The 7,736-nt window shown below is 41.3% G+C and overlaps 1 long non-coding RNA gene across 1 annotated transcript in view; it reads right to left on the bottom strand.

Annotated features, from left to right (window-relative positions):
* The window catches only part of LOC116673087 (uncharacterized), a 14,076-nt gene that overhangs the window by 5,549 nt on the left and 791 nt on the right, over positions 1 to 7,736 (bottom strand). The window contains exons 2-3 of the long non-coding RNA XR_004327739.1: positions 6,503 to 6,506; positions 1,990 to 2,001 (exon numbers count right to left, since the gene is read on the bottom strand). This is a non-coding gene — a long non-coding RNA (uncharacterized LOC116673087). The remainder of the gene's footprint in view (positions 1 to 1,989; positions 2,002 to 6,502; positions 6,507 to 7,736) is intronic.

Raw genomic sequence — 7,736 nt, 5'->3', positions numbered from 1 at the left:
CCCCCCCCCCCCCCCCCCCCTTGCATTAACTCTGAGGACCCCCTAGGGGTCTCGGACCCCCTGTTAAATATCTCTGTGCTAGAGTATACATCAACTGAGGAGATGCTACGTAAATTGGTCAGCGTATTTCTTTCTTTACAGAACGGTATAATGACTTTAAATGTCCATACCTATTGATGTATCTCTATTGTCATACAAAAATCATGAATTTATATTGAAACATTTTTTTCAGAAAGGTCTGGATTGTGCACATACACTGTGTTAAACAACTTCTGTATGCTTTGGTAAGGCCGTCCGATATGCTATAATTTGCACATCAGGCATCTTCTCTCTAACTCACTCTCTGTGTGATACTGGGGCCATCTGTTAATGTGCTGCAGTCTTAATTATGCTCTCATAACGCTAAGTCAATCAGAGATGTGCCTGAGCCAAGTGTAACACACCTAGCAGGGGCTTTATCGATCAAAAATTATCCTCCCGGGACTACTGTAGCTCTCACCAGCTCTGGCATTCTCAGTCAATTTGTCTCAGCACAATGGTCAGGCCTTGTTTTGGTAGCAGTGTTTGTACATATTGTATCTGGAAGCTAAATATGTAGACACTGGTCCTCAATTACACAAAGCTTGGCATTTATCAATATGGGCGTGAGCAGAGGCTACTATCAAGTCTCCCTTCAAGTTCAAACTCATGTACGCAAGTTTTCGAGTCAGTGTGGATTTGCTCTGCAGCATGTAATCCGTTTAATCACTTATCGGCAATGGCAAGAAAACAGGGTGCCCTAAATGTAGTGATGGAGCCAGATGACCCGATGCCTAGAGAGCAGTGTCCAGTACAGCTCCAACTGGGGGCTATATGAAGAGACAGAATATTATTTCTCACTTTTATAAGGTAAAGTGTTATGTTTAGCAATTATACACAATACAGGAAAAATGACAATGCACAACATTTTTATTCTTCACGTTTTCTTTTTTAAATTGTTGTTAAAGGCCACAAGTGAACAATTTATTTCTGCCATTGACCAATATATTTCGGCTTGTTTTTCCAGCCCCTCTGCTGTCAGGAGACAGATCAGAGTGGTGGTGGCACGGTGGGTGGCGGAGACGCGCTCTCCCTCACAGCTCATGGTTGCCTGGCTCTGACTCATGAAAAAATTAAGTAAAATATGACACTGCATAAACACTACCTTGTATATTTAAATGTAGGTACACCTACATGTAGTCCTAAGAGATTGTAATATAAGCCTGTGTATTACTATTAGGACTATAGGGTTAGGGTCTCGCCATGTCGCAAATTATAGGGGCAAGGCCTTAAAACCAAGACTATACTGGGGCGTGATATTTAAATTATGATTGTTTTCAGCCTCTGCATGCTCATATCTGCGCTGGTTTCTACATTAGGTTGATAAATGAGGGCCACTGTCTTTGTTTCTCAATGTTTTAACTTTCAGTGTCACTCAGTATAGCTGTCTCATAGTTAACTGGTCTTATGGTAAGTGATCCAGCCCTAATTGCTCTTTTCTGCCGTGTTGCTTTAATGAATATGGAATGGTGGGTGCATGTTAGTAAAATGCTCTGTCTATCTGTTGTGCGGTCAGAAGCCTGTTTTTTTTTTAGGTTTTGGAGAGCTTAGTAAAATGATGCATTACATCAGCTGCCCTTCTTTTATGATTGTGCATAGCTGTGTGTAACATTTTCAAGCAGTGGCAGCAGTGAATCCAGTCCTAACAAACAAAGTGCATTTAAAAATAATGAGCTGCGTGAGTTGTCGAAGGCCAGCAATGTGAGGTACTTATATCTTGAATCTCAACACAGTTCAACATAGCGTTATGTCAGAAAGGTTATATTTTAGTTCAACATTAAGACTGATCCAACTGATCCCTGCTGGAGCTGCTCTCCCCCGCGACCGGCGGATAAAGGTTGATGGATGGATGAAGATCCATCGGCTTACGGACAAAACAAACGTTCCCATAACATCTTACAAATAAGAAACCTTACCTACATTCTACTTGGCTCATTTACAGTTTTTTTTATATAAATGCCCTAATGTAATTATTTGCATTCTTCTCTGCAGAAGACAAAAGAAATAGCATTTATAAGTATGACCCCTCTGTTTGAGGCAGCAGAAGAAGTTTCATAACACATTTCACTGAACGAACCACTGACATTCAGCCGACCTCATTCCATATCATCTCCTGGTTCAAAAGTTCATTTGAAGAGGCGCTGGTGTACGGAGCATTAGTTCCCTGCCCAGTCTGCTCTCTTTCCCTCAGTGGGCTATCAGGCTCCATTGGTGGCTTGGCTCTAATCTGCCGGCTCGGGGGTGTGTTTCCTGCGTCGGATATGGCCCAATCCATCTGTCTTCATCAGTGAGCTGGGGCGACTGTGGGCTTGGGCCAGCAGGACCCCGCTAAGCACAAGCTGCTAGCTGCCTTTTACACCGATTCTCACCAAGTGGGACATATTTACAGTTCAGCAAGCTGCCGGGTAAGCTCTTAGCACCTGGATTTTTCCTTTTTCTCTTGAGGTTTTTGTCAGGTTCATAACACTTTACCTTACTAAATAATGACGGTCAAGCAAGAAAACGAGACTCAGGCGGCAAATGAGCAGTTAATTGACAGTTGCAAAAGGGAAGCCACCACCAGAGCAGCCTTTCCGCAGCGCAGCTCTAGTGGGAACTTCAACAATTTCTCTGCAGCTCTGTCCCTTTATTCAAAACACACACAGAAGATTCACAGGTGTTGATGTAAGGAGGGGTCTAATGCCTACGCCAGAGACCCTGGGCTGGCATGTACTCTGACTGACCTCGGATCTAAGGCTCTTGTTATCTTCTGTGATATGCAACAGCGGGACATTTACTGCCTTTTGTTTAGGCAGCAGTAACTGAAGACACAGACACGGCTTGAAAGAAACATGGTATTGTTAAATGTGCATAAAGTTATAAATGAAAGTCATAATATTTTAAAACACTACTGCAAAGAAATATTAAACAAAAGACTTATAAAAATGAATTTCTCTGTCAGTTTTGTTTGCTCTGTTTACCCCCTTTGACTCTCAACACCCTCCACAGCCTGTGCTTTCATGTGCTTATTTATTAAGGGTGTAACGATACACGTATTGAACCGTTCGGTACGAGGCTTTCAATAAGGTACACATTACAAACCAAAAGATTTGTTGGTCTAATCCTATTTCACTTAGAGAAAAAAGAACTTGTGTGAAATACACTGTTCTCAGTGCCGCTGCACTCAACAAGGCAGACAAATGACGTAACAGACAATGTGCTCTCTCCCCCTCCCACTCCCAAAGAAAAACTCAAAAGCATAACTCGCTACGCTGAACTAGCTTGTTGCAATATGGCTTATAACGTTAATGTGACTATTTCCAGACCAGAATTAGAAAGTCCTCCAATAATCAACAGATCTGGCGTTTGGAACCACTTTGGTTTCTCTCTAAGTTATAAGAGTTATGGTAAGGGAATGGTGGATTAAAAAAAACAATGGTATGTTGCATCTGTTACACGAGAATAGGCTACACCAGTGGGAGTACTATTCAACTCATTTACGCCGCCATCACCTCAGTGTGTCAATAACTGAAACTAGACGAAAACAAGAAGCAAAACACACTCTATAAACTATCCCTGCAGCACTTTCCAACTGATTCAAACAGGGCAAAAGACATCACTGCAGTGATTGGTACATTTCTAGCTGCGGATATGAGACCCTACTCTGTAGTGGAAAACACAGGTTTTACGAACATGGTTAAAGTTATTGAGCCCCATTACGCTATTCCTTCACAAGCCCATTTCAGCCTGACTGTAATTCCTCCTTTGTACAAAAAACAAAGCCCAGACGGCTGGACTTCAAGGGCTACACAAAGCTGCCTGACTGTAACCTGTATATGTTTTTTATAAGGAGCTGTTTTTGTTTTATATTCTACTAAGAAGACACCCCAGAGGATGGGTCAAGTATAGCTCTGTCATTGTTCAAAGTAAAAAAGACTTTATGATGTTAGTTTTAATAAATAAAACTTTTTTAAAAAAATCAAGTATAATTCTCTGGCATTTTTCTTTTTGCTGTGTCAAAAACGTACCAAACCGTAACACCACTGTCTCGTAATTAAACCGAACTGTGAATTGTGTGATCAACCCTACTGTTTAGGAATCTCAGTGTCATTCTGTCTGCCAATATGACTGCATCTCTCATATTTCAGGTCATAGAGGTTAACATGAGTACATAAATAGTGTTGGTTGGTCGTCGACTCTAGACAAGGCTTTTGAGAGTTTACAATGGATGGACCACACACAGTAGTTGTGGGTTTAATTATACTATAAATTACTGAGACTGCCAATGGCTGTTCTGCTTGGCTCCACTCACACATGAAGCCAAAGAGAAAGTTCAGAACAATCTATAGATATATAACAATTAAATTTTCAGTTGTCATCCCAATTATCATTACTGTTGCCATGACTTTAGTCTATGATGGAGAGGCGCATACACTTTTGTTCCCCATCCTCTGTCTTCTTATGACATTCTTTGCTTATTTTCCATCCAGTCATCCATCTATCCATGTTTTATCACACTTTCACTATAATCATGTTAACTCACCACTTTGGCCAACAGCTTCTGCATATACCTCGCTGGCATAAAGTAGAAGTTTTGTTGATAGCTCCTCAAAATGAAAACTAAAGAGCTCCTCTATAAACTCGCCAGTTTAACAAACAGTGCTTGAGTGCAATTTGCTAAGATAAATGCTAAAATAATACCTACTACTTCCTGTACTCGCTAATAAAGGCAGGTGACCATGTAGAGCGGGTCACAGTGCCCTGATTGATTTTGGAGGGCCTGCTACTTAGCATGGCGAGACACTAAGCTAATTACCTCCCTTATGAACACCCGCCTGGCCTTTAGCTCCTATTGAATAAAGCCATAGGCTCTCAACGATGAGACTGGGCTGTGGAGGCCCAGAGGCCGGGGGTCCTTCCTATGGAAATCATTTTTGGTCTAAATGGCAATGAGATTAGTGCATTACTGATTTGATGCTTTGATTTTTCTTTTCCACCTCCCCACAAGCTCCCCATTCTATTCCAACTGCCCTGGAGTATTGCCATGTGAGCAAATGTAGATTAAGTAGTGTGTCTGCATCAGTTAGCATTCTGAGCATGACATTTGGCTCAAACACCATTAGTACAGCCTCACAGAGCTGCTAGCATAGTAAGTCTTGCTAAAATTCTTTAACCATGTTTAAGGAGTAAGTTTAAATTCTGTTTCCCATAGTTTTCATGGGAGCAACCATGACATGTAGTACAATGAAATAGGTAAACAACAAAATTGCCTGTTTAAAACAACATTCCTTTTGAAGCATTTTGTGAATGATAAAATGGCTTGTCTTGTGTATCTAGTATTTAAAGGCAGTTTTGCCAAAGTAGATTCAGTGGACATGACATCAACAATATTCACCTTGTTGCTACAGTAAAATAAAATAACCTTTGCTGAGACCTACACCCCATTGTATTACAACACATGGGATATTAAACTCTGTCCCTTACCTGACAAAGATGGAGATTGTAAGGCCTTTGTGGTTGCAACAAGAGCCATCAACGCCATACCTCTCCAGGAGCTTATGCGGCTGATGCTCCCAGAAATAATGAAACATACCTGCTGGCGTTCTTTTATGTCCCTGGTATGGTCTCGATGTTTTCAACAGCAAGGAATGTGGGTAATGCACTCTAGCTTTGGCAGTCACGCTACAATAAACTATGATGTGTGACAACGGTCGAGGTCCATTACTTACATACATACATACATACATACATACTACTACATACAGGCCAATAAAAGAAAATCACCTGCCCTAGACTGGGTAAACCCAGCCCAATCTGCCAACGATTTGATCTTGCCCTGCAGCTCAGGCTGGAAACGTACATTTTTCTATCTTTTCTAGTCCAGTCTAATCAAAACTGTGGGGATCAATCTCAAACTGGCTTTTCCACAGCACTATTGGTGGGTTTAACACGATGAAGATAGAAAAGTGACGCCAAGCAGCTTTTTGTTTAAATTTAACATAGCGGTCACTAAAGTGCAGCAACTTGTTGATTCCGTTGTCCGGATCGTTGGTATGATTGGTTAAAGGACTTTCTAATTGCGTACAGAGTCATTTGAACTATGCCTGTTGGTCACGACTCTTATGTAGTGGAAAATTCAGAGCGGACTCCCCAGGCTAATGTTTGTCTGTTTATAGCCAGACTAGTCCTGCCCACCTTGTCAAGCGCTGCTCATCTTTATAGCATTGTGATCCCATGGGCTGGGTTGACTGGGAGCCCAGGCATGTGTATGTGGTACAGTATGATGTTGTTGTAGAGCATTTTCATTGTGATTTGTCTGTGTTTCTCTGACAAATGGAAGTATGAGTATACATATGTTGGAATTGCCAGTTTTGGCAGGCATATAGCGAAGAGGAGGTGTCACTTTACAGTGTCCATGAGGCACGTATTGTATTTCGTAGCTAACCCTCCTATTTGTTTCATGCACATCAACTACAAACTTGTAATATATGCACGGTTTTGGTGAAGTGCCTATTTAGCCATGATACATTCTGACTGTTGTGGACATAGTCCTTATTTGTATGCATGTGTCGATTAAAAACTTGGGTGTGAATCAAAGAGAAATTGCAGAGGGAATCGCGGCTTCTTCAACTATCTGAGAAGGTTGTGCATTATATTCAGCCGGAGAGGTGGAGTCAAGAGGGAATAGTCGGCTCTCTGCGTAGGAGAGAGACAAAAGACAGGTCCTACCACAGGTCTCATTCTAACACATGAGAAATGAGATGGCTTCAGTTCTGCCCACCTCTGTTCACTGTACAGCAACCCCAGTGAAACAGAGGCTAATTGTGTTGGATCTAGCCACACATAATTTACATGGACTTCCATTTGTCTGCCTTTTTGGCATAGCTGTCCTATTGTTTTAGTTTTTTAAGGACAATTGCATGCAATCTTAGTTGGAGCAGGCATTGCAGAGACTTTTTTCTTTGTTATGGAACCCACTCCAAGTCATCACTTGATTGAAGTCTTCTTTTTTGCTCCTTACCTATGTTGAAACAGCCTGAACACTGCCTTCCTGCAGCATGTTACTCAGGTTTTCATCATTTTCTTATAATCTCTATAACCTCTTTTCTTTCTTTCTCTCTCTCTCTCTGAGGGATTATCCATGAACCTTAAGCTTGTGTTCCATCCTAACTGTGTCAAACTCTTAAGATATGCAGTAAACAACGCTGGCATCGCAGAGTAGAATAGAGACTGTGCCATATGTGCAGTGTTTGGGATAACATGCATGTTTCTCTGTGGAGAGAGAACCTTTAAAATGTTAATTGTTGTGCACCTTGTTTAATCATTGGAGAGAAGCTAATTCCTAAATATAGCCATAGTTGCTGTCCATGCTCACGCAGAACAAGGGTGATTTACATTGCATGGGGATGACATTAAAGACAACTTCCCAGAGGTTTCTAACATCAATATTCTATTCACAATGTCGAGGCTAGCTACAAGCATTCCTGGAAGTGTTGTGTGGATTGTATGAGAAAGCAAACATGGAGAGATCAAGCTAAATCTAGCATAAAGGCTTTTTGTATACTTTTGTCATTCATTTTTTCTCTCCCTTGTTTTTCTTTCGGATTTTGTATTCCTACATCTCTGCCTCTTAATCTCACTTTCATCATGATCAAAAACTGTCAATGTGCCCCCCCCCC

The sequence above is a fragment of the Etheostoma spectabile genome, chromosome 23 (assembly GCF_008692095.1).
Source record: "Etheostoma spectabile isolate EspeVRDwgs_2016 chromosome 23, UIUC_Espe_1.0, whole genome shotgun sequence".
Lineage (NCBI taxonomy): Eukaryota > Metazoa > Chordata > Actinopteri > Perciformes > Percidae > Etheostoma > Etheostoma spectabile.
This window is presented reverse-complemented; position numbering and strand designations above follow the sequence as displayed.